This window comes from Puma concolor, chromosome A3 (genome assembly GCF_028749965.1).
Source record: "Puma concolor isolate L17-30 chromosome A3, mPumCon1.1.hap2, whole genome shotgun sequence".
Taxonomy (NCBI): Eukaryota; Metazoa; Chordata; class Mammalia; order Carnivora; family Felidae; genus Puma; species Puma concolor.
In genome coordinates this window covers 63987531-64015477 of record NC_141669.1, presented here as the reverse complement: position 1 = coordinate 64015477, position 27947 = coordinate 63987531, and the positions used below count along the sequence as shown (strand labels likewise).

Below are 27947 nucleotides of genomic sequence, written 5' to 3'. Positions count from 1 at the left end.
TAAGGCCAAATTTAGAATCTGATATATTCTTGGCTCAGTAGGACATGTGGATTTCCTTCTCTGATTTAGTCTTCTGCTCAAGCTTGAGTTGTTTTGGCCATTTTGAAAGAGAAGTAGATGTAGGGGGTTTATTATGTGTTAGATTGTTATGGACCCATACTCTTGTGTAGCAGATCAAAGTCTCCAACTTTGATCCTGGGCTGGACTGTGAGACTTGCTTTTGCCCAGGGGACATCAGCAAATGTGATGCAAGCAGAGGCTTTAAAAATGCTTGAAGACTGGGACCTAGAACACAGTCGCCACAAAAAGAAGTAGTGACTAGCCCATTTGAGACGGGTGGCCAGGCTGACAGACAGCACCAACCTCTAGACATGTGAATGAAGCCATCTGAGATTATCCAGCCCTTTGTGAGCCACCAAATGATGATAGTTGCATGTGTGAACCCTGGTAAGACTAGCAAAATAGCCGTCTAGCTGAATTCAGTCTAACTTGTTGACTCACAGAGTCATAAGGAAATAATATTTTTACTTTTTTTATTTTGACTTAAATTTCTTTCTTAATTTTTAAAATTGTGATAAAATACACGTAACAGTATTTTTAATTATAATCTACAACTTTCTGAGGTGGTTTGTTATACAGTAACAAATAACTGATAGAATATCTAAAACTCTCCTCTACCACCAATAAACACAGAGAACTTTATGATTAGGATTGAGAATGATGGACAGACTAAGGCCTAGATTAAGCCATAGTTGTGGCTGGGTGGAAGTTGCTAAAGAGACCATGTGAAATGTACTAGAAGATCAAGATAAGAAAAAAAATGGAAAACCATTATTTATTACTGTTTATAAACATTATATACCTCACTTTCCTCTCCTATAAAATGGGCATTGTAAGGGTAACTTCTGATGAGGACTAATCCACATAAAGCACTCAAAACAGGGCTTGATACAGAGTAAGCATGCAATAAATATGAACTGTTATCATCCTGTGTACATAATATATTAACATGTGATTGGCCAAGTATCTTTGCAGCCATGATATTAGTGACTCACAAAGTTGAAACACAATAAATAAATAGAGGTGGTTAAGACGTTGTGATTCTAATTTAGTTTACAAGTGATCGGCATGTCATGGCTCAGCTGCAGAGAGCTGTCTGCAGATTGGCCACTGGGCCCTTTCCAAATGTCTCTGTAGGAAAGTTAGTTTTAAATCAAGTTAACACAAAATCCTACACGAAGTTTTCACAAGAAACTTTTTACTCCCAAATTACCAATTTGACCTATGTCTATACCCTCAGAAATCAGAAAGGAAAAATAGCACATAATGTAATAAAAATACCTCCATACAGCCCTATTTCCCATGCCAGATCGTTTTCCCTAGTGTAGAAAGAACTATCAAATGATTAATATGATGTGATGTAAAATTCTTGAAAATATATAAAAATCTAGATATTTAAATTTTTTCCTCTTAACATTACAGTTTGGTGACCAGGTGATGGCAGGAGTCTATATTTGAGTGTGAGTCTTTGAGCGTGAGCATACTCAGTGTGTGAAGAAGGCTTCCTCCACATTTTACCAGATATGATGTATTCATTTGCCAAAAGGTATAATTTGTATATTGTGGTCTGAGTTTGAAACATGGATATGTTTAAGAGAGGGAAAGTGTTGTCCCAGTTCTCTGACCAGAGCCTTGAGGCTCTACTGAAATGCCTCAGTATTTTGTGGATCTTTCCTTTTTACCTCTTTCCTTCCTTCCCTCCTTCTCCCCTCCCTTGTCCCTTCCTTCCTTATTTCTATCTCTCTTCTCTTCCTTCCTTCTTCCATTTTACCAGTATGGTTGACTGGAAGAGAGGAGTATATGTTTATTAGAATGTTATCATCTGCTGTACTGTTTCTGACTTTCTTAGTCATTAAAAAGTGAAAGCAATAAACTTTAACCTTTCTACACCTCTTCTTGTCTCTACAATCTGGGAAACCTTCATAGGAGTGAGGTAGAAAGCCAAAACTATTATTTATTTATAAATCAGTGTATCATGGTGGTCAAGAGCCTGGTCTTGAGTCTGGAAAATCTGTGTTCAAATCCACACCCCGTACTTTCTAGGAGTCTGACATTGGGCGGACTAATTAGTCTTTTTGAGGCTGAGCCCATCACCTGGTAAATAAGGTTAATGATTGCCACCTTAAAGAGCTGAGATGATTAAGTGATTTTATATACGCAGCATGAATGGTACATAAATAGTGGTCAATGAGTGGTGAGGATTATCATTTCATTTAATAGAATGTGCTGGGCTATGTCATGAAAATTTTCAACCACCCACTCTGCCCACCAGCTCTACACCACTTACTACTAACTGGAATAAGACAGCTGATCAGGGATGGGGTTAAGGTCATGTCCTCTCATCAGCACGGACCTTAGAGATTACTAAACTCAAAATCATGCCCACAATGGCTGGCACTCTAACATCCTGTTCTCACCCACCCACAGGTCACATCTACATTTTCAACCCGAGACTGATTTAAAATGAAGAGCAGCAGAAATAACATTTAGGTGATGTTATTTCTCAAGATGATTAGTTCAAACTGCTCATTTTTCAACCTTGTGCTATCTAATATGCTAACCAGTAGCTACATGTACCTATTGAATAATTGGAATATGGCTAACCTGAATTGAAAAGTGCCATAAGTATAAAATATACACTAGATTGTGAAGACTTAGTGTAAAAACTAATGTAAAATATTGCATTAATAATTTTAAATTGATTATACATTGAGTGATTGCATTTTACACACATTATATTTAAAAAGATATTAAAAAGGGTGCCTGGCTGGCTCAGTCGATGGAGCATGCGACTCTTGATCTCAGGGTTGTAGGTTGGAGCTTCATGTTGTGTGTAGAGATTACTTAAAAATAAAATCTTAAATTTTTTTTAATATTAAAATTAATTTTCCGTTAAAACTTTTTTTTTACTGTGGCCACTAGACAATTTAAAATAATATTTGGGTTCATATTCGTGGTTCACATTATGTCTTTTTTGGGCAGGACTGTTTCAAACAAAGCAAATTAGGCATATAGTTGTGAAGTGACTTGCCCAGGACAGCTCAGCTTTCATCAGCAGGACACAGATGTGATTCCAGATTGCCTAGCTTACAGTGATTTCTCTCTCAACACACAACCTTTTTTTTTGGCTAACGATCTTTTTTTTTTAGACTGTAGAATTGGGTCTCTGATGGTGTCTGGGTCCCTGAAAACTGAGGTTTCTTTGAAACATACTGCCAGTACCTCCTGTGACTGGCTGTGCTTTTTTGTTGTTGTTGCACTGCCTGGGAGACTGTGCTGCTGTTATCCATTTCTTGCGTCGGTTACAGAAATTGGTATTGTATCTAAAACAATTGCTGTTATTAACAGGTTAAGCTGCTGGGATGTTAAAATAAAGGCTGCCCAGCTTTAGTGCATTTTGTTGTAATCATCTCCCAGATGCCTTGTCGGAAATCAATTCAAGTTCAAAACTGGCTGGAATTGGGAGGTCAAGGCTTTGGCAGACTAAATATTTTATCTTCTGCTCATGTCTGGAGCTTTTAAAGATGTGGACTGGGGGCTCTTTTCTCATACCCCATCTGGACAAAGATGATTGGCTTTGCCATTTTGCCCAGGTTAGGACAAGGTTAAAATCAATTATAATCAATTATTAAGAGTCTTCTGTGGCTGCATTGCTTATAGGGGGATTTTAAAAGTTTCTCAGTTCTGAAACATGCATATCTTAGTTGCTGCTGGAGATGTTGTTATTCTAGAATGTCAAATATAGATGTTATCAGCATCAGGAGTAAATACACAGAATTTCTACTTCCCATTTCCTTGATACCTATGTTTCAGGACAATGAGAAAAACCTAAAAAGGCTGAGATAATCATCGCTGCTGCACCAAGTTGAAAAATCTTGTTACCTTCTTATGTGTGTTAGACAACTAGAGCTATTTATAATTTGGTCACACTGTCAAATTATTTCCTAGGAATTTATTGAGAGGCTCTCTGCAGTTCTTATGTGATCATTTGCAGTATAAATGCACATGTAAGTGCTCAATCTAAGGTAGACTGAAAGAATCATAGATTTCTAATTCCATAGTAATTTTGAAACAAGCTAGATCCAGCCCTACATTTTATGATAAGAAAACTGAGGCTGAGAGAATTTAAATGGCTTCCCCAATTCTTACAGCTATCCAAAGAGAGAATTGTATCTCCATGTACCCAAATGCACATGTGGTCCCTAAACATCCAAATGAATCTTTTCCTTTTATATACTAATAATTTTCTTCACAATGATTTAAGAAGAAAAGCTACTTGTACAAAATGAATTTCATTCTGAACCTTGGACCAAGACATGAACTCAATAAACAGAATATAATTTTAAAGTGTTTTCAAAAGGTCACTCAGCTTTATCCTTCGTTTCATTTTCCATGAATGGAAATTCTTTGTATCTTAAAATTTCATCCAGATGCAGTAGCTGAGGGTTCAAAATGCTGCCCCCCAATTCTACTTTATTCAGAGTCTATATAGAAGAATAAATCTAGAAAATATGCCAGAATTTTTCTAAAGGCGTGTGCAATATCAGCTATTGAATGAAGAGCATGGACTACATGCCGATTTTGTCTAGGATGAGCCCATCATTGGCAAACATTACTACATGTTTTCATAGCAAGATCCTTATCCTTGTACTGTACTTAAAAAAAAAAAAAAGAAAGAAAAACCACACTATTCCTAATTTGAGAAAAGCAAACACATGTAATCAGGGGGCAGCTCTTTGATTTTTAATACTTACTTATCTTTCCACCATTAAAATGAAGACTCTACAGTACATATTAGCTGTCCACAAGCTTACGTTGGCAGTAGAACCAAAGTGAGATATATGTAAAGCTTTTGCAAAATTAAAATTACGAGGCCTCAGTCATAATAATTGTGTAGACATCAATGAAACACAAAGTAGGATTGGGTAAGATCACAGCTTGAACCCAGACAAACCTGGTTTTGTGCCTGGCTCCACCATTACTAGCTATTTGGCCATGGACATGTTACTTACCTTGTTTAACTTCACATTTTTCATGTGGAAAACGGGGATACTAATTATGCTAACCTCAGGGAGTTGTTTGAAGATTAAATGAAAAAATGTCTGTAAAACACTTACCACAAAGCTTGGAGTATAGGATAGCAAGCTCCAATAAATCTTAACTATAGTAATGATAACAAATAATAATCATTATCATTAATAATGGTAGCAGCAACAGCAGCAGTCACACTGATAATATATATATTCTCTATTTCTAACATTGTATTATTTTCTTTTGCATCTATATGTGCACATATGGGATAGAATTGCTTCAATGTCTGTTCAGATCAAAAGTTCTGGATGAATTTTTCATCATGGTTTATTTCATAGCAACACAATTCAAATACTGAACCCTTTATCTGTGTGGAAGGATCACAATGTTCATTTGGATCATTGGTTATATTCTAAGAACAGTTTATTCACTGCATATGCAGGGGTAAACTGATCCTGATATTACAAGGGGTATTAATTAATTGGTAGAACTGTTTACTCTTTCTTTCTGTATAATATCTAAGTTTGTAGAACATTGTATCAGAACAAACTTTCAAAACCTTTCAAACTCAGCAGATGGCATAATGCAGTGCAGAAGATGTAAGGATTATGGAATAAGACAGACTAATAGATTTTGCCACTCACTTGTTCGGTCTTGGGCAAGTCACTTCACCTGTCTGAACCTCTGGCTTGTTATATATAAAATGGAGAGAATAGTACTTACTTTCTGTTATCATTTTGAGTGTTAAACTTAATATAATGCAAGTAAAACTCTTAGCACAATGCTTGATTCATGTTAAGTGATTCTTAAGTGGCTGCTGCCATTTTTATTTTGTGTATTCATGCAACTGATAAATTATGGTATTTGTTTCAGGGAAGTGAATAAACATTTAAATTATATCCATTCATAGTGTCAGTCCACAAACATTGATTGATTGATAACTGACGTGTGCTGGACACTATGCTAGACCTGGAGGGAAATGGTAAGCAAGAGAAACAGCCTTAGAGGATGAATGGTGGGGCATGAGGCATGGTGAAAGAGAACAAATAAACACGTGATTTCGGTAAATTGCATTAGAGTTTCACCGACTATCTGTTCTCATTGGGGTTGGTAGCCAGTTTGGCTTGCCTCGTTGTAGCTATCAGCTCAGAAGACCACCAGTTTGGAATCTGGATTCCGTGTACACATGCTTTGCTTTGAAGTTGTGCAGTCCTTTACCCTGTGTTTACATAGTTCCTCCATCCAAACATCTCGAGCATGTAAAATTGGCTCAGGAACCTAGTGTGTAACTTCCTAGCTGAGAAGAGAAACTGAAAATATACTCTACCTGCTAGAGTGTTGACATAGCAACAGATAAAGAAGCTCAAGAAAACGACTTTCCATTCTCAAAGGTACCCTGTGATGTCCTGCTATTTATTTTTCTTTGCCTGGGCATCGTTTCTTCTTAACTGGTTTTGCATCTGATAAGATGAACATTGAGCATTTGCAGTATGTTCCTTGCCTGTTGTCAGTTACCAGCCACAGATCACCAGCAGGACCTGCTATTCTTGCATTCAGTACCAGCGCTCCTCCATTCTATTTGGATCTACTTGCTTAGTACCAGGCATGGAAGCATAGAAAGGAGTAATAGAAGAATGCATAATCCTGTTTAGTTTTCATAGAGAAGAGAGTGATTTGAAGGAAGGAGTACTCCAGAAGACCCCCGTTTCCTTCACCTTTGTGAAAGGAATGCCCTATGTTTTAAATAATGGTTCGTGTGGTATGCAGCATATCCAAAGAGTAAATGCAGAGATGAAAGCTTCTATTTATTTTGTACAGTGAAAATAGAGATCTTGAAATCGCATCTGCTTCTCATTTAAATGTATTTTTTTCCCTAATTATTTAGATGTATAGAGGCATCAAGCCAGGTTTCAGTCAACAACAAAGGTCTTGTGTTATCTAAATAAAACCTCATTCCTGAAGCCACAGGTCATAACACTTAAAATAACTTAAAGATCTCAACATGGCTTTCAATGCAAAGTAATTATAATGCCTGGGTCATGAACAATATTATTTTTGTTTTTATTTTTTTTTAATTTTTTAATGTTTATTTTATTTTTGAGAGAGAGAGAGAGAGAGAGAGAGAGAGAGAGAGAAAGCATGAGTTGGGGAGGCACAGAGAGAGAGGGAGACACAGAATCAGAAGCAGGCTCCAGGCTCTGAGCTGTCAGCACAGAGCCTCACAGGGGGCTTGAACCCACAGACTTGTGAGATCATGACCTGAGCTGAAGTCAGATACTTTAACTGACTGAACCACCCAGGTGCCTCTGTTTTCATTTTTTAAATCAAGTCTAAAAGTATGGAGAAATATAACTATATTTCCTGATACTTTATAACACCAGGTAATATAACCTTGGTTCTGAGTCACCTTACTTTTTTTTTTCTTAAGCTTATTTATTTATTTTGGTAAAGAGAGTACAAGCAGGGGAGGGGCAGAGATAGAGAGAAGAGAGAATTCCAAGCAGGCTCAGCTGCTGTCAGCACACAGCCCAACACAGGGCTTGATTCCATGAACTGTGAGATCATGACCTGAGCCAAAATCAAGAGTCCAGTGCAAATGCCTAATCAACTGAGCCACCCAGGTGCCCCCTGACTCACTTTACCATTTGAAGAATAAACTTTGGAATCATGACTTCCATCTCTTGTTTGTAATAGAGAAGGATAAAGACCCTTTGGGGTCTTTGGGTGATTTGATAATACAGATTAGATATTGGAAGCACATTCGAGAAGGTGGTGCCTCACATATTAACTGGTATAATTATGACTCCCTCAATTCCATGACTCACAAAATAGAAGAGTCCACAATAAAGACCTTTTTTTTTTTTTTTAAATTTTTTTTTTTTTTTCAACGTTTATTTATTTTTGGGACAGAGAGAGACAGAGCATGAACGGGGGAGGGGCAGAGAGAGAGGGAGACACAGAATCGGAAACAGGCTCCAGGCTCCGAGCCATCAGCCCAGAGCCTGACGCGGGGCTCGAACTCACGGACCGCGAGATCGTGACCTGGCTGAAGTCGGACGCTTAACCGACTGCGCCACCCAGGCGCCCCTAAAGACCTTTTTTTTATATAAGCTCTATAGCTATTCAGAAATATTGTAATTTTGGAGAGAAATGAATTCGAAATTTTGAGGAAGAGGGCCCTTAGAACTAGCAAGTTCTCTGAACAGTGGGTGTGGTTGTGGAAGCCCAGGCGGTGTGGTGGATCTGTAGCCTATGGACAGATCTGTGCTATGTAGGTGACCCCACAGCCAAAATGAAGACAGAAGCAAAGGAGGGCCTAACTGGAGGAGAGAGCTGTCACTCATTGCTTTAAAAATGGTGTTTGCAAGGCCATGTGAAAAAATGAAGCTATCCCTGATTTCGTTAACCCCTTCCCTCCATGAGGACAAGGCTTCTAGTTGCTCCTCTGCACAGCTCTGACTGCAGATTGTCTCTTACAAGGGATCTCCTAATTATTCCCAGTATGACTAGAGGCTGAAAAGATGTTGAATTGGGGAAAATGGTCTTTTATATTGCCATTTATTTATTTATTTATTTATTTATTTATTTATTCATTGAAAGGAGAGCAAATGAATGGGGAAGGGGCAGAGAGAGAGAGGAGAAGAGAGAGAAAATGAATGGGGAAGGGGCAGAGAGAGAGAGAGGAGAAGAAGGAGAATCTTAACCAGGCTTTGTGCTCAGCATGGAGCCAACACAGGGCTAGATCTCACCACCATGAGATCACCACCTGAGCTGAAATCAAGAGTTGGACGCTTAACCGACTGCACCACCCAGGTACCCCCATATTGCCTTTTAGATAATTTACAGTATGTTCTGGAGATGTAAATTGAAAAGTTAAAAAAAAAAAAAAACACTTCTCTATTTCTCTCTGGCTTGCCCACCATACAAACCTATTTCAGTCTTATTTTACTAGCTCACCAACCGACAGCACTCATGGCTTCCCTGATACATGACAATTGAATTTAGGATAAGAGTTTACATTTTTATATTTTCATATGATTTATAATCTGCCTAATTTCAAAAAGGATTTGGGGCAGCAAGAGTAAATGACCCTGGAAGTTACACTGATATTTTTACTCTTCATTTGGTCCATAGTTTAGACCGCATACATTTCCATAACTGAGCAAGGATCATATCTGGATGACCTTTATCCAGGGTAAAATTCACAGAATTGCAGGAGGTGGAAAATGAGTTCTTCAGTATTTACAAAATCACCAGAGGCACATCTGAATGAGTTAAGTATTCTGCCCAGTGTCTGTAATGGTTCTATTAATTATATTGTTTTGTACTTTAGACACATTTCCTGTTGGAGGTGAAAGGAGAAGATGAAAAGATTTAAAGTACCCCTTGGATTGCTGTGTGACTTTGGGCAAAACACTGACCACTCTGAGCTCTAGATTCTACATCTGTTAAATGGGGATAATAAACTAACAGCATCTTTATGATGGGGTTGTTGTGAGGAGCAAATGAGATAATGTATATGTAAGAGCTTAGTAAACAATAAGTCACTATGTATTATGCAGTCAGTGTGGGTGAATGCTTTATTTACTTCAATCTCAGCTTCATACACTGAGAGAGACCAGGCCCTAGCTCTCGGGGATGCTCTGTGAAAAGTGCCTCATTGTGTTTAGGCTTTATTTATTGAATGCATTTGAATGAGCGATCATTCTAAGAGCAGAGAGTCATTCAATTTGATCTCACAATGGGGTGATGGGTGAGGCTGGAAACTACATTCTCAAATGCATTATCCAGAACACAGGAAACAAAACCACTTTTTAAAAGTGACTCATCTTTAATATCTCATAGCAGTTTTGAAATACTTCATTCATTCATTTTTATAGCAAACTCTTAATTGAGAATGTCATAAACCGCTTTGCAGAGAGAGGCAATCATGACCTGGGAAATTAAGTGGAGTAATTTACAAATAGGCTTTTGTTGGGCTGGAGATTTTAGCTTATTCACAGTTTGCCTTTAGGTTATCTTAGCAACACACACTCCCCTTTCCCCACCCTGTTGGCAGTATCTATTTTGGGTGCCCAATATGCGCTGGAAATGAAACCAAACGGTTTCCTATATGTTGCTTTTTCCTGGCCTGCATTACAAAGTCCTTCTGACCCATTATTCTCAAAAACAAACACTGATCACTGTCATTGTTCTTTAAGACCCTTCATCTTTTCACCTCATCTGTTGTCTATCCAACTTTCTTTCTCTGTGGGTCATATAAATAATATTGTGAATGAATGAACTCTGGGCCCATTTCCAACCAACCTTGACCTATGTCCTGGGCGAGTTCCCTCTTTTTTTATTTCTTTACAACTGGGAGTCTCCATAATTTGGCACTTGAGAAAATATATCATTTTTTTCTTACTTTAAAAAATATCTTGTTCCTCCTCCTCCCCAACCCAATTCTATTACAACTTATGTGAAAAATGCAGACTGCTAAGTCTGGTACACTTGGATGAAACCCCTAGTTCTGCCATTTACGAGTTGGGTCACCTGGGATGATAATAATTACTTCATAGGGTTGTTGGAAAAGGTGAAAAAAAAAGATAACTCATATGAAGCATAAAGCACATAATATGAGTTCATTAAATCTTACTCAAAGATGAATTCATTGATTCCTCTCTAGACAAAGCTTCCTCTTTAAGGAGAAGAGGAAGGGAAAGAACTTTCTCTCTCTCTCTCTCTCTCTCTCTCTCTCTCTCTTTTGTAACCAAGGATGCATTGCCCCAACTTTCCCACCCACAAACTCTTAACCTTTTATTGTTGAAGATCCTGTGAACTTTCACCTAATTTCAGCCTTGCAGCTTTATCAAATGTTCATTGGTTTCAGTTCATTCTTTTTAACAAACATTGATATCTCCTGTTATGTGCCACGTATTGTGCTTAATGTGACCAAGAAAATGTTAAATACAAAATTCCTGCCTGCAGATTAGCGAAATACTTTTTAAAGCCATGGATTCATACGATACTCCTCCCACTCTCCCTTTCCCATATACATATGCTGTCTTAAAAATTAAGCTTGCGGAAAGGGGGAAGAAAGTATCCATGAAGAGAACCCAGTGGACTACAGCTTTCTAGGTCACTTTCAACAGGCTGAACATCGACGATGCAGTTTGTGCAAGGTACAAGCCATACCCTACATTTCATCCTATGGGTATTGTGCGTATTTCTGTGCTTAGGCACTATGTCTTACTTAAAAATTATTTGAGCCTTCTTGCTCTTACTTTATTAGGTATTGATTCAGCATTTTAACTCATAATTTGCAGTTTTCTGATTTTATATATCCACATGCAATCCATTTGATCTTAAAACAATTGCTTCAAAAGCAATATTTATCTAGCTTAACAGTATTAATAGTCTTCTGCCAAAGATTCCTGACCAATTTATCTTTTTAAAAGACAGAATATTTATATAATTTTTAACTAGGTTAGAGCAGCTTATTTATTTAAATGATGGGTAAAGTAAAAAATAAAAATAAAAAAGACTGCATTGGTGATGCCAAAACTCAGTAAGTGCCCATCTCTTTCCACCTGCAGCAACAAATAGCCAACAGGTTATCATTGATTTTGGTAGATTCATAGAATTTTCAAGTTGAGAAATAATATCTAGTCACCTATTACTCAAATTGCGGTCCATAGGCCAACGACATCATCAGAACTTGGGAGCTTGTTCAGAATGCAACAAAATCAGAACATGTATTTTAACGGAATCCTCAGATGATCCGTAAACCACTCAAAGTTAAAATTGACGTTCCATTTTAAACCATCTCCGCCCTTTATTTAAGAGATGAGAAAGATCGAACTCAGAGTTAGTGCAGGCTAGGGCCTGCACTCCAAGTTCAGAGTTCTCTTTTGTACTCAGGGCTGCCTCAGTGGCTTTCTCACTGTTAACAGTAGAAGTAAGAGGCTACTGCCCAGCCGTTCACTATAGGTTTCCTTTTATCTTAGTTTCCTGGCTGATGTGTAGTGGTCTAGAAAAATAAATTTCAAGATTGGAGAATGACTTTCCCTTTCACCCTGATTTTTCTTGTGCAGGAGGCCATTTGGCTTATCATCCTATATTGCATAAGCCTCCTAAATAACAATGAACCCTTAATGAGGCCAGAACCCTTTTTATTATCATTAACGTTTGTCAGCACCTATGATAGGAATTTTACCACCTGACATTCTTTCCCCAACTCACAGGTTATGATTGTGTAGTACATCTCCACTCATATAAGGAGGATTGAAAAGGCTGAGCCAAACCCTGTTAACAAAACAGTCCCCTGAAGGGCTATAATATTGCTCAGTGGTAATATCATCCCTATGCATTTTATCTTGTACATGAAATCTGGGCTAATTATCATTTTCTCATACAGTACATTTTAGACCATTGTGTTTTTGTGTCCCTGCCTAGTTCATTAAGCAGGGTTTTACAGCTCCTCCAGTAACAGGATTGCTATTGACACTTTCATTAGACCCATAATTCAAATGCTTGTCTGCCTTCCAAATGGAAGCCTCTCAGTCCAGAACCACAATCTGGCCACCGACCGTATGTTGGCTTTTAGAACTGTCATAAACTCATCATCACATTCAAGTTCTTGAAGGGTCAAAATCTGCTTTCTTGGTGAACTATCTCCATCCAACAAACAGTCAACGTGTTCTCCAAGAATAGTCAGCCAAGCTTTTTCTGTCGCTCTCTGAAAACTCTTCCAGACAGTTCTTAGTATAGTGCAACTATGACACAAATAATCATTGCCTATATTTAAATAATTCCCCGCTTCATTCATTCATTCTGTTATTTTACCATTTTAGATCAATATACCCATCATTACAGCAGATGTTGTAATGACTTAAAGATAAATAAGATGGTCTCTGCCTTGGAGTATCTTATAGTCTAATAGATGTGTGTAAGTGCAATGTGAACATTTTCACCACCAGGTTGTAAGCAATTGGAATGACTATAATTGTAGATTGCTGTGCTCTAACTAATGGCTGTTATCAACTGTTTTCTCATCAATGGTTCAAATGGAAATAGCATCAACCAGCCTAGGCTTGTCCACAGACATGATTCCGATGGGCAACAGGGACAAAGTAGGGCTGGATCAGAGATAGTCTGTGCTCTGGTGATCATGAAAAATGGTCTTTGTTTTTTTATTAGTGTTTTGTTTTTCTCTTTGACAAGGTTCAAGAAAAGGTTCAATGCAAATATTTGATCTAACTGACAATAAAGCTTTTTAGGAGAGCCTACTAGACAAGGAAAATTTCTGCTTTTAATGTTTGCAGAAGTAACTTATCTTGGCCCTTTGTGAAGAAGCAGGAAATCTGAACAGACCTATGTAGCTTCAGTGTGCAGTTGAGGTTTTCAACCTTTACAAATTGCTTTTAGCTATTTCTTTGAACATATAATTGTAGACCATATATTTCAAGGTACAGTTAATTGTGTTTGATTTAAAAGGCTGCTGTTTGGATACTTTGCTTTTGTTTTATGACCAATCAAATCACAAAACAAAAAACAAACAAAAAAACTTATCTGTGGGTAGTTTTTACCTTCATTGTATCTTTGCCTTTGAAAGAGAGGAAGAAATGGAAAATACGAGAGTATGGTCTTGTACCGTATCTTCACGTGCTTTTTTTTTTTAGTTCTTAGCCTTACCTAAGTATACACATTCAATTACCTCCTCTGACCAAACCCATGTCTGGACTCCAGAAAAAGAAGGGCTCCCTGCTGGAATGGACTCACACCACTAAGCAGAAGAAGGATGTAAATCTGGTGTCTGTTGCCGATCAGGATAATGTGGCTCCATTTTGCAGTAATACTGCTGTGGTGTTGGAAAATGACTTCAGCATTTTTCCCAGTGCATTTCATTCCACTGCATGTGCCTTCAGAAACATGCCCGATCGCGTGATGGAGGTCAACAACAATGTAGGGTTTAGAAATTGTTGCTTAGAAATCACACTCACTTAAATACCTGAATCTGTCCATCAGCCATGCCATAGCTTATTCCAAGCTTGTTCAGAAGAATGATTTGCAATCTCCTTGCTTTTCATTTCAAGTAGCATCACTCACTTTAAGTCAGATATTCAGGCCTCTTCAGAAGCCTCCAGGGTGAAGGACAAGTAAGAAGAAGCTTATCAAATCTTTCACAACTGGGGCCAACTGTATCTATTGCATCAAATTTGTTACCTCTTTCTCTGATATTTTATTTTAAAATCACACATTCTTCCTTTCATGTGACAAATAATGAGGATTTTGCCACATAATTTCACAATCCCAATGGCTCTTTTTTGGTTCTACACATTTAATTGGTCACTCCCCAGGTTAAAAGCTGGGCCAAAATGACTGGGGTTAAGGGAGAGGATCTAATATTTGTTTTTGTAAGTTCTCCCCCTTTGAGTTATCTTCCCTCATCTTTTATCTTTTATAAGCTCAGGTTGCATAGCTAAATTTTGGGTTTTTTTTTTTCTTTTTCACTCACAAGGACTTACCAATTTGGGCTTCTTCCAGCGCTAAAAACCGATTACAAATATGAAACAGATTTTACTACTGGACTTGAATACCATATTAAAAACAAGAAGATCGTCAAAATAATTGAAAAAGATCCTCACCAAAGAATAGATGCAATGTGAATGGCAAGATATCAAGGAGGTAAGAGGTAAATTTCTTAATAAAAACATGTTTGTCATGTGGTCAGGTGTATACCAATTATGACTGTAGGCTAAAGGTAGCATTCTTTCTCAGTTAAGGGTCAGAGAGGGGAGGATCATTTCTAATCAAAAAAACATACTGGATAATCCAGTTTCCTTTTTTTCTGGGTCTGTCCATCTAACTGTTAATTATAGAAATATTGCACAATGCTAGATTCTTTCTAAGGACATCATTTTAGGGGAGCAGTATGCTTAGTACAGGAAACATCCTCCACAAAAAAACACTCCCAGAGACATTTACCAATTTCTTGTGCTTCATCTTGAAAGCACATCTTGAAAACCCATCTCCAGGATGACAAGGTAGCAAATCAGGGGCATAGGGCAATAAAGCTCTTAAACCTTGTTTATCTTGATGTTGGAAGAAAGGACATTCAGTCCCCCAAAACCAAAGGGCAGGAGATGGGTGGGAGGGTACCTGAGGTGAGCATGTGAAAGACTCTACCGAACAAGAATGTAACATGAGGATTTGAGGAGGTGGTGGAAATGATTTTTGAAAGGAATAATCGAGATTGAACAGTGAGTATGTGAGCTCCCAGAGTATGCTATTTGATAGGCTCAGGGTATTAGAAAATGAGAGAACGTATGAAATGTTAATAGTAATTGCTGTGCACTGCATTCTTGGATCTCCATTCTCCTCAATGAATGAGTAATGGGTGGTATCCCCCAATTTTAAATAAAATGTCACTTTGGGTCTGAACACATGGCTGCAGCCTTTATTTCACTCAGAAAGCAAATATTCAACTGGGTACCTTGGCAATGAGATTTCTTTTAAAATAAATACTAGTGTCTTCTCAGTGCCCAAGCCTCAGCGTAAGTACCAGATTTCCAGTTTTCTTCATGTGGCCAAGTTTGTAAAGAGCAAATGTTAGAAGAAGGTGTCAGCTTTAGCACTGGTGGAACTAGTTCAGTAACTAGGTGACTGAACCCAAGTCAGTCATCCGAGGTAATGCTGTGCACTAGTTGTGAACAGGACAGGACTTTGAAGTCATACAGATTTTGCACAAGTTACTTGATATTCATTAGGCATTGTTTCCCATATCTATAATGCTGGGCATTAAAAGAATCTTCCTCATTGGGCTTTTTAATGGCATAATGTATGTGAAGCTTCACAGTGAGGAGTTCAATAACTATCAGCCATTTATAGTTGTTACTGCTCTCAGGGTGGTGTCCTCAGTTTCCTCATCTTCAACATGGAAGGATCAGATAAAAAATTTTTCTCTATGCTCCTTTCTAGTTCTAAAAATCACTTTTGTAAGTCCTCGGTGAGGCGCACCAACCACAAGAAACAGGTAATGTCAACGAGACAGCTCTTTTGCCTTGAATCTCTTAGAAATATTTGACTTCTTTTAAAGTGCCCCATCCTTGGAGGCACCTGGGTGGCTCAGTCAGTTGAGCATCTGACTTCAGCTCAGGTCATGAGCTGGCAGTTCTGAGTTCAAGCCCCACATTGGGCTCGCGCTGTTGTTAGCGCGGAGCCTGCTTTGGATCTTCTGTCCCTGGCTCTCTGCCCCTCCCCCACTTGCCGTCTCTCAAAAATAAACATTAAAAAAATATATATATCTTAAAAAAATAAAATGCCCTATCCTTGAGAGGGCCCAAAATTTCATTTAACATGTGCTTTACCAACGTGTACAGTTGTATACCTGTGTTGCTTGTACAGTTTCTGAATAGGAAGAAAAGAGATGTAGTTCTTTTCTTTCCATCTATAAACTGAACTATACCTGAAGCATTTGTGATTTACCCTATATGCATGGAGAAGTCGTTCTGCTTTTCCCTAGAAAATAGGTAGCCACCAAAATGTATTTTCCTTTTCCTTTTTACCCTCCTCCTCTTCTTCCTTTTTTTTTTTTTTTTTAAATTTTTTTTTCAACGTTTATTTATTTTGGGGACAGAGAGAGAGAGACAGAGCATAAACGGGCAAGGGGCAGAGAGAGAGGGAGACACAGAATAGGAAACAGGCTCCAGGCTCTGAGCCATCAGCCCAGAGCCCGACGCGGGGCTTGAACTCACAGACCGCGAGATCGTGACCTGGCTGAAGTCGGACGCTTAACCGACTGCGCCACCCAGGCGCCCCATTCTTCCTTTTTAAAAAGATACTAAAACCCTAGTTCTTCTGCAATATGAAATAGTCTCAGAGACTTTTGAGCTATTTTTTTTCCTTTTTACTTGATTTTTTGTTGTTAGAATCTGGCCCACAGAAATGTAATACTGATAGACTTGTTGACTGGCCCTAGAATATATCACAGTCCCCAAATACATGAAATTAAAAAAAGAAAGAAAGAAAAAAGAAATCAACATTGTTCTGAAAGGAAGGTAGTTAAAATTCAGAAAGAGAGATTCTTTAATTAACTTAATAAAATTACTAATGGAAGCATTTTAACTGCTAAATTTAATTTACTTGTCAAGATATCAGGCTACAAAGAGGAGGGAAGAGTAGGAACTCTGCTTTCCATTATGATGTACTCTATTATAGAATAAATTTGCTTAAAATGAAATATATCACCAAAAGCCATCAATGACATCTTAATTTGGAACAGCCAGTTGAAAAGTAATTAGACTATGAAGCAATCAGTTCTAGTAAATCAGTGTTTCCCTTTACATAAACATACTTTTTTTTTTCTTTTCTTTCTTTTTTTTTCTTTATTCTATTTATATACAGGAAAGACTTTCAGGTAGTAGGCAGGCAAAGATGCTGATTCTTTTGGCTGTCGGTGTTTTTACTTTACATTACCAAGCTGTCAAAACAAAATGTTTTATGATGGGTTTAAAAAATGTATAAGCATCTGATTTGATTTAATGTTTATATTTATATGTTGAACTGAGGAGAGTTTGCTTATCATAGGGGTTTAAAAGATTTACATTTGTCTGCTTCTTACTTCCAAAATGCTTTCCAGATCCGCAGGCAGCCCTGACACCTTACTTCAATGAATGAGGCTCAGTCAAAAACCAGAGAGGAGCCTTGCCTCTCCCTGCAGGGTCCCTCCTAAGTTATATAAACAAAGGTGGAAAATGTGGTTGCTAATGATACATGGATGAGGAGGGAGGTGGGAGTGGTTAAAACTATCCTTGTATTCTATGTCTGACAGTTCACCATTAGTAATTTCTCAAAATGTAACTGGCCTTCCTAGAAGTGTGTTTGTTTATTATTATGAAAAGCTAATGAGGGGGATGGGTGAAACAGAAAATAGTCTAGATTTCTTCTTATTTTGAAAAGTTAACCTGATTTAGCTGAGGTATCAAGAATCCCAGTATCCAACTCGTTTCTATTAGGAACCTCTTTTGTATCTCTGTCTTTTCTGATCACCTTGGTAAACCTCTGAAGAAGACATTTTCAACTTCAATTTACAGACATAGAAATGGAGGCCCAGAGAGGTTAAGTGACTCGTGGAGATCGTAGTTAATGGAAGAGTGGGGGCTACAACAAGGCTTCGAGGCTCCTGATACTCTCTCCACAACATCTGCTTCTGATGATGGAATCCCATCTGTTATATATGGAGGGGAAGAGGTGTGAGAAAAAAATAACTAGATGAGATATCAATCACTCGGCAAAATATTTATGAAGGACTTCATTCAGATATTAGGGGAGTCACCATTGTCACCAGCCCTGAAACATCAGAGGCAATGATGAATTATGCCAAAGAGAACATTAGCTCAGAAGATAGAGAGTACCTTGCAATGTCATGCTTGTGTTAGTGTGTATTACTCTCTAGTGGGAGAGAATGGCATGAGAGAGGAAAATAAAGGACAGTTTTTAGTGAGGAAAATAAGCTACACCTTGTTATGAAAGAAGAAATGTGGGAAAGCCTGTGAAACACAGTTCCAGGATGTGCCAGCATGCAAATCACTTAGCAGTATGCAAATGACCTCACCCTTATAGAGTAAATCATTTCCATTCTCTCCACTGCCTCTTTAGAAATGTGATCATTGATAACAGCACTACAAGGTACTATTCCTAGTTGAAAAACACATTGGGAGGAAATCTAGTATGTATGATACAATGAGATTATTAGCATTCATAATTGTAGATAGGTGTGAAGTAGCCTAAGACAATGTAGTCTAAGCGCAAAACAGACCTCTGTTGCCTGTAGCAGTGAGAGAACTGAACAGAGCACAGGGCTGCAGGCACCCTGCTTCCAGAATTCTAGTTAAAATACAGTTTGTCATCACCAATGGCTGCTCAAGATTCGTATATAACAGGACAATTGCCCTGGGAGTGGCGAAGGCAAGAACTATATGAAAATAGACAGAACAACTTAAAGTTAGCAAAGAAGGATAAGGAGAGCAAAAGTGGGAAATGAGATATTGCTAGTAAGAGACGTTGGATGGAGTAAGGAGGTCTTTTATAAATGTATCAAGGAAAAAAAGTGATCCTCAAGAGAAAAAAGACCAGTGAATAAATGAGAAGAGGAGGGTGTGAAATTAATGATGGCTGAGATATTGACCTCCTGCTTTAAGTCAGTTTTTAAGAGAAAAATGAGAAGAAAATTTGGACAGCTGGAAGGCAATAATGACTTTTAAAAATAGGTATCGACAAAGAGGATGAGGGGAAATTTAGAAAAAAATTAAACATTGTGGCATATACAGATTGTAAGCTTCAGATAATATGCTTCCCAGGGAATTAGATTTCCTGCCTACTAACTAGGCACAGATATGGAAGAAGAACAATACAAACTAAAAAAAATGTCAGAAATTCCTCAAAACAAATGTGTTTCATATAACAATAGAATAATGATGGGGCTGGCTGGCGGAGCAAACACAGGATAGGCCCTCTTAGTGTTGTATAAATTTCGGACGTACTTGGTTATGCCTATGTGGCAATTGCAATTTTTAAAAATTTAGGGAAAATTTTCTCTTTTATTTAGCAAGTAAGGAAGTAACCTCAATAACCCATGTTAGCTACTGTGTATTATGTACAAGAGATACTGTCATTGTCCCACAGGAGAAAATTGGAAAATGATGCAGTTCCTAAAACATTACTGAAAATGTTGATTAAATATGTACATGAAATTGGAAAATTCAGAGTGCAATGAAAAAAAAGGATCTGAAAGAAAGTTTCAGATCCTAACAAAAATTTTAAGGCTAAATCCTTAATATCCAACTAATTCTTTTTTATTTATTTATTTTTTTTTTAATTTTTTTTTCAACGTTTTATTTATTTTTGGGACAGAGAGAGACAGAGCATGAACGGGGGAGGGGCAGAGAGAGAGGGAGACACACAGAATCGGAAACAGGCTCCAGGCTCCGAGCCATCAGCCCAGAGCCTGACGCGGGGCTCGAACTCACGGAGCGCGAGATTGTGACCTGGCTGAAGTCGGACGCTTAACCGACTGCACCACCCAGGCGCCCCAATATCCAACTAATTCTTGGGAAGCTACTGGATACTTGGGAATAATCATTTAGGGAAGTTTTTGTTGATATTAGGTAATGCATTTTTGTAGGATAAAGATACAACTGGTAGTGTTGGAGTTTTAAAGAGAGTAATTTATTGGAAGTGCATTCATTTTTATAAGTTTTTATTTACTTTTATTTTTTAATGTTTGTTTTGAGAGGGAGAGAAAGCATGCAAGCAAGGGAGGGACAGAGAGAGAGGGAGAGAAAGACTCTGAAGCAGGCTCTGTGCTGTCAGCACAGAACCCTACACGAGGCTCCACCCCAGGAACTGTGAGATCATGACCTGAGCCAAAATGAGTGAGCCACCCAAGCACCCCTTTAAAGGTTTATTTTTAAGCGATCTCTATACCCAACATGGGGCTTGAACTCACAATCCCGAAATCAGGAGTTGCATGCTCTACTCGCTGAGCCAACCAGGCACCCCATGGATGTGCATTCTTAAAGGAAGATTGTGTCTTGGAATATTTGCCCCTGAACAGTTTCCTTGGCAGTCCTACATATGGGCTTAGTTGACAGACTGTAGTCATTGGCTTCTTGGTTTCTCTCATTTTCAATGTCCTTTTTTCTCTTTCCCTCTTGCTCTTCAATAACTAGAATCTGAGATTTGTGGTATACTATGCCACTGATGCACTGTATCCACACTCTACAAGAACTCTGCAGCACCTACCTTCAAGCTGTTTACAGTCATAAGTCAAATGTAGTTTATTGTCAAGTCAGTACCACAGTGAGGAAGTGTAGAGGAGTTTGAAATCATATGCAAAGGGATGTGGCAGAGAAAAGGCTTGACCTCCTCCCTGAAGTTTACATGGAATTTAGACACATTGGCACAAAGTGGGGAGAGAGAACATTCCAGAGTCTGCAGCAGTTAGAGCAAAGGTCTAGACTGAAGTGCATCTGCACAAGGGGGTGGGAAATAGATCTTTTCTGGTGGAGCAGATTCTTAAAAGGCAGCAGATGCAGCTGTGATGTGGTAGGACTGTTTGTAATCTGAAGACCTGGACACAAATCACTGCTCTTTTGGAAAAGTCATTTTATCTCTCTAAATCTCATAGTCTCAATTTGTAAAATAAGAGCCATATTCTCCCACAAGGCTGCCCTGCTGGGTGCCAGCCAATAGTAGAGTCATGGGTTTAAAGCAGCTATATGATCAGCTTCTTGCTTTTTACCCAATGTTCTGCTTTGCTTATGCTGGCATTCTGTTCCTCAACAGTTACTTTGTGCCTAAAAGGCATTTGACTCCTGGTGTATTACAGTTAAGCCATTTACTTTTGCTAATTTATGGTTTCATATTCCTTCCAAGGTTTTTAAGCAGTTTCAATGTTTTCTATTAATTTTTGATATTTTATTATAATCATTCCCAAGTGGGATGGGAGGGAGATAACCCACTTCCCCATTGGATTATGACTGTGAAGTTAAGGCAGAGAACTTATGCTGAAAAAAGAGGAGATTCAACTCTATCTATAGAATGTTGGAGACTCTGGGGGTGCCTGGGTGGCGCAGTCGGTTGAACGTCTGACTTCGGCTCAGGTCATGATCTTGCAGTTCGTGAGTTCGAGCCCCACGTCAGGCCCTGTGGTGACAGCTCGGTGCCTGGAGCCTGCTTCGGATTCTGTGTCTCCTTCTTTCTCTGCCCTTCCCTCACTCACACTCTGTCTCTCATTTGAATATAAATAAACATTTTAAAAAATTAAAAAAAAAAGAATTTTGGAGACTGGTGACTAGAATAGTGGCAGATTGGGAGTGCAAAGTGGGTGTACATAGCTGATTATTTTACATAAATCAGACCCCAAATCCAATAAAGAACCCAGTCCTCATCATTGAAAGTGGTTTCTGAGTACTACTGAAGAAGGGAAAGAGGGGTGGAGAAAGGAAAAGGAAGAAAGATAGAAAGTTAAAAGAAAAGAGGGAAAATAACAAAGAAAAACACATAAGAAATAACATTTTTTAAGAATTCATTTTGAAGCTATGTTGTATCACTTGGGTATAATTACCCACAGATGAAAAAGATCTTTATTTCACTTTTCATGTTTTTCTGTTCCTCTTCTCTACATTCCTCTATTTACAACAACCTCACCCTTCTCTATTGCAAGAAAAAGTGAAAAGTGTTGGTCCATTTTTTGTTGTTGTTTTCATTGGTAGTTTTAGTAAAATCATTATACATAGAAAATTCTTTTTTAAATCCTTGGTTTCCTAATTTCTGTACTCTAGAACTTAGTCCCAAACTCTCAGGAAATCAAAGTAGCTTAATAAGTCAATGTACATATAGACAGAACTGAAAATGCCTGACTAAAATCCTAGGTACTAATAAGTAACAGATAATGGTAAAAAAGATATTCCTCTTAGTTGGAATAAATGCTATTTGTTATAGTTATTTTCTCATGTGGCTACCATATAGTGTTTTAAAAGGTTACTTCCATGTTTCAGACAATTGGACCTAACTTATGGCTCAGAAGACATGAAAAATAAAATTGTGTATGATTCAGTAAATAATAAATATGAAGAATGCTACAAACTGAAACTTGTAAGAGTCAGCCAAAGCTATACTCAGAGGTGAAGTAATAGCATTAAATATTTCATTTCCTTGGGGAAATATAGGATAATTATGAATGAATTAAAGAAGACCTCTGGAAATTAAATATAAAGCTATGAGGAAATAAGTAACGAAGATAATAGTAAAAGAATCTACTAAAAGTAGTAGAAGTGATTAATCATCTCTAGGTATTAGCAAAAACTATTTTATTTATATAACAATGCAATGTTTATACTTATCATAAAAATTAAAATATATTATCATATATTTATAATGTAATAATATATTACTTATTAATTTATTTTGTAAATAATTTTATTAATTGACAAAACCTTGTCAGTTTTAATAAAGGGGGGAGCCACAAATGAAATTAGAAATGGGAGCATGGATTTTTAAAATAGATTCAGGGACAATAAAAATCGTAAGAGAGTTGTGCAAAGTTATGTTCCAATGAGTTTGAAAATCTCAATGAAACGAAACTATTTTGGAAAAATATAAATTACCAAAAATGTTTAAGAATAATTGAAAAGAAAGAATTAAAGCAGTGGCCAAAAATGAAACTAAATAACTAACCAGCTAAATACAATTTTAAACAGTTAGTGTATTACAAGTGATTAGCGCATTTAAAGTATTAGTACTAAAACAAATCCTGGGAACTTCAAAGCCCAATTAATTTTAAATTAATACTAAATGTAGAAAAATATTAAAAACTACCTAATTTTATGATACTAGTGTTACTCTGATACCAAAATAGAGAAAGGTAGTAATATAATACAATAAAAAAATTTATAGACCTCTCCCACTTGTAAATATAGGTACAAAAAAATGAAACAAAGTGATTCAACAGTTTGTAATATGAATGGTCTTCTCATCATGGTGTGGTGGGTAGGCTCAGTGTTCATTTCAGAAGGAGGTGAGGAGGTCATTGCATTTTTTATTCTTTATCAGAAGAGGACTCAGTCTTGGAAAAGTGGCAGGCAGGTGGAGTAGCCTCATCAACGCTGTGACCAAATTGAAGATCACAGAAACAATTAGAATGTGTCTTCAGGAAATGATTTGATTCTGCATATATTTGCTTCAATATAGGGACTGGGGTTAAAGTCATGAAGCAGTCAAGCTTTATTTTTGGTTGCTTCTACTATTTTTAAAGTCAATGTTTACTTCACAGAACAATTATAAATCAGTGTTCTGTATTAAATCTCCACTATAAACAGTCCATGTGGTAGGCACTGCATGCAGTTCAAAGAGGTCAAAGTAATTGTTAGTTGTCATAAACCTCATGCAAGGTGGGCACCTCCATTGTACTTGTTAGTGATCTGGTTCCTTCTCTTTCCACTGCATTATACCCATTTCAAAGATCTATTTCCCTCTCCTCCTCCCCTTCTCCTTTCACTCATCGCTACTTCCCTCTCCTTTTCCTTCTCCCTCTCTCTGTCCCTCTCTGTCTCCCTCTCTCTCTCTCTCTCCTTTCCTTCCCCACCCCCATGTCTCTGATTCTTTGTATTTTGGGGGGAATTTGGCAGGCAGAGCCTTTGTCAAGAGAAACCTGAATGGCACCCTCTTGCAGAGGAAAAAGCTGCCTTTAAGTGCCATTCTTAATTTATGGGTAAGAGCTGCTACTGTACCTGTGTGAGGTTCCCACGAGAATTTCACTAAATGTGTCTCTGCCAATACCAATGACCGAAAGAGACCTTCCATTAACTTCTGAATTAGCCAAATGGGACAGAGCTTAATCTAATATGTGTTATTTCATTTTCTAGGTTACTTGTTTTAAAGGAAATAAAGTATACTCATAGGCTGTCTAAAACTGTCCTGGGAGATGTGCATGGAAGGACTCCATCTAAACAGTATTGGCTTCTGTGAAAGCTGGGTGCATGCCTGAGGGCCCAATTTAGCTTGGTGGATGCCTTTCTCATAGTAGGCAAAGCAAACCCCTAATTCCAAAGAGCTCTGAGAGAAATTACACATTCGTGAAAATGATGAGCGCTTGTGCTGAAGTTTTAAGATGCTGTAATAAAGGAGCTTTTTCCTGTCTTGATACCTCCACCAATGCCTATCTGACTTCTGCGTGGAAGTGGCCTTCCTCACAGTAACTGTGATCTCTCCTCTTTGGCCTGGTATGACAGTGCTATGAGCAGTCTGGCCGTCATCAGAAGCAGATTGGAAACTGCTTCTGAAACCTCAGAATTCAGACTGGCTTCTGAGGAGGCGGAGTGGTGTAGTGGAAAGAGAACCAAACTCACTGCCTGTAGACTGAATTTCTTTCTCAGCTGAGCCCAAAGCAGCTGAGTGACCTTGAACATAAGTCCCCCTGGGCCTCAGTATCTTTATCTATCAGATAGGGTTAATAATATTTGCTCTGCCCATTTTCCATGATTATTATATTGATCAAATGAGATAATGAATATAAAAGTGTTTGCAAACTACAAAGCTCCTATAGAAATTTAAATTATTTTTAGTGTGATATGGCATATGGAATGGTCCAACAGGTTTCTGAGATCTTGTAGGTATCTTGGCAATGTCTTCTTGACTGTCTAGGATTTTCATGAAAGCAAAATTTGCTAAACAGAGCTAGATGCATGCAGCTCTCTCTCTTTTTATAGCCCTCCTTCCCAACTGCCAACCCTATTCATGGGACTTAGGAATGTGCCAAGGTTAGAAGACTCAGACATGGGGTGTGAGCCATAACTTCTAAATCAGTTCTGGAAGGATGCCAGACCATCAGTTTAGAAAAGTGATTTGAGTGTCTTCCTGAGGACAAAGAATTACTTAGAGAGTGTATCTTTCAAGAACATGTTATTGAAACTTGGAAAAAAAGAGTTTTAAAACATGAGAACACTAGTATTAAAGGCACTCTAAACCAATTACAGCATATTTACTTGGATTTCAATGGGCGGGATACCCTTTTCATTATTTGCAAGCTTCAAGAACATTAGAAACACTTCACTGAAGACAATGTAATATCCAAATCTGAAGTAGGCTGTTGTTTGTCCATTTAATCCACTTTCTTGCTTTTACCTTCTTCATGAAGGCAGAAGAGCACTTACATGTTTTTGGAATGCACAATGTACCCTGAGTAGGCAGTGTACTTTTGGATAGTTAGCACCCTTTGTCCCCTGGGAAAAAAAAAAAAAAAAAAAAAAAAAAAAAACGTATTATATCCTCCTTACCCTACCCTGTAGTTGCTGTGTTGGAATAGGAGCCATGATAGGGACAGGTTTAGACCCCTGAGCCCTTAGCGCAGAAAGGCCTTGTCATTTCCAAGAGCCTTAAAGATCATTCTGCATGCTTCAGGGAGTTTCCTTGGGGCCATGGATGATAGATGGGGATAAAAGGCATAGAAGCCTGAGGGAGACTTATGTTCAGAGGTGCCCAGTATTTTAAAGATTTGTTATCCACAAGGCATTGACTACCTTCAGGTAATGTGAGGGCCTTCCACATTTTAGTACCCTTTAGCCAGATGATGGTCATTGAACGGAGAAAGAATATCTACATTTTTTTCCTGATTGCTTCTCTGTATGGGTTTGAAGTGAGTTTGGGGACCCTAAAGTGCACTGGTGAATCGCTGCATATCATCAACTGTGGCCCTTTTCTTCATGCCAACCGAAAAGGCTCAGTCTATACAGGCTTTTCTTTGGATCTTGTTTTTCTCTCACTTCTCTGGGGTAGAGGACTCTCCCACTTAGAAGGGCCTTGACAATCTGTCCTGCCAAACAGTGGCTTGTGGTGCCTGCCTATTTTATGCCAACTTCCCAAGCCTTACATGCTTCAGTGGTACCCAGGTCCTGCTTCAGTTTGGATGGACCCATCCTAAGCATCAGCACTTGACTCTGAGTCTTTTGACAGTAGGACTTCTGGGTCCCACCTGCTGGAGTAGCTCCCAAGAGACCACAGCCAGAGTGAGGGGGCCTCTGCCAAGGTTTCTGAGGCTTCCTTCCCTCTTGGCTCTCTTCTTCTCACTGACCGCCTGGTCAGCATTTGATTCCTCCCTCTGTTGTCACGATCTCTGTGACTTTAAGCCAATTACATCATGCCCCTCCAGAGAGATAACTCCCCATCTTCTTAGGCAGGGAAGGATAACTGCCATCACACTCAGATTCCCTAATTAAGTCATTATAATAATGACTTAAGCACACAGTAAGGTCAAAGGTCCAAGTTGGTTCGTAGTCAATAGCAGGATGTTGTTTCACAAAATCATTCAAAGACCTCAGCTAATGGTAACTCTGCTCTTGGCAACATGTAGTTTCCAAGGCCACAAAGTCATAAGGGTTCTAGTCTAGAAAAGAAGAAAAGGCACATGGGGAGCCCGTACCCTCTTAAAGGTGGTGGTCCAGAGTGGCACACATCACTTCTCAGCCTAGAGCATTGACAGATACTACCCATAAAGCCATGCGAGGGGCAGGGTGGCTGAGAAAGCCATATCTCAGTAAGAGCTCTGAAGTGTGGAAGGAGAACAGGAAGGAGGACATTTTGGTGCACAGCTCCCTCTGCAACACACAGCATGTCTGGCTAGGTTTCCTAGGTTACTATTATATGTAGTTGTAGCGAGCATGGGCTACTTTTCAATTTTCTTCTGCCACTTACTAGTTTCATGATGATGAATAAGTAACTAAACAGCCTGTGCTTCAATTTATTCATCTTTAAATGGAGAGAACTTAATACTTACCTGGTAGGATTACTGTGAGGACTGAATGAGTTAATTCTCACAGGGCTTAGGAGAGAACAAGGTGTCTATAATCACTCAATACATGTTAGTCGTTCAGTCAACCTTCTGTGAGTTCCTGTTAAGATTCAAGATTGAGGCTTATGGTAGAATGGGGCATTTATACTATTTGTGATGACTTGTGAAACAGGGTGTTTCTGTACTTCATAATGGCTTAGTAATAGCAATGCCCTTTCCCTGAGGTCATAAACAATCTAAAATTCTAAATGCAGATTCCAAGTAAGAGACAGAGAGAGGGAGGGAAGAAAGGAAGGGTAGAAGGAGCAAGACAGACAGACTCCCTGTTGGCCTGACTGAGCCATACTTGGAACTGTCCTGCAGTGGGAACTTTCTACCCAGGCTTCATTTGTTCCCCTTCATAAGGTCAGACCTACACTCGGGTCTGAAGGCTCTCCCTGCCTTCTCCAACTCCCTCTCCTTCTGCCCCTGTAGGCATCTCCTCTACTAAACTTCTCCCACATTTAATCCCATTTTTGCATCTGCT

At 38.4% G+C, this 27947-nt stretch overlaps 2 long non-coding RNA genes across 2 annotated transcripts in view; one reads left to right on the top strand and one right to left on the bottom strand.

The window, feature by feature from the left end:
• LOC147582508 (uncharacterized) overlaps positions 1–27947 on the top strand; it is a 218566-nt gene that overhangs the window by 13074 nt on the left and 177545 nt on the right. The window contains exon 2 of the long non-coding RNA XR_015249208.1: positions 14594–14760. This is a non-coding gene — a long non-coding RNA (uncharacterized LOC147582508). The remainder of the gene's footprint in view (positions 1–14593; positions 14761–27947) is intronic.
• Positions 17437–27571, bottom strand: LOC147582509 (uncharacterized). Its single transcript, XR_015248736.1, has 3 exons — positions 27407–27571; positions 23586–23741; positions 17437–17554 (listed from the first exon to the last, which is right to left on the bottom strand). It is a non-coding gene; the product is annotated as an uncharacterized LOC147582509 (long non-coding RNA).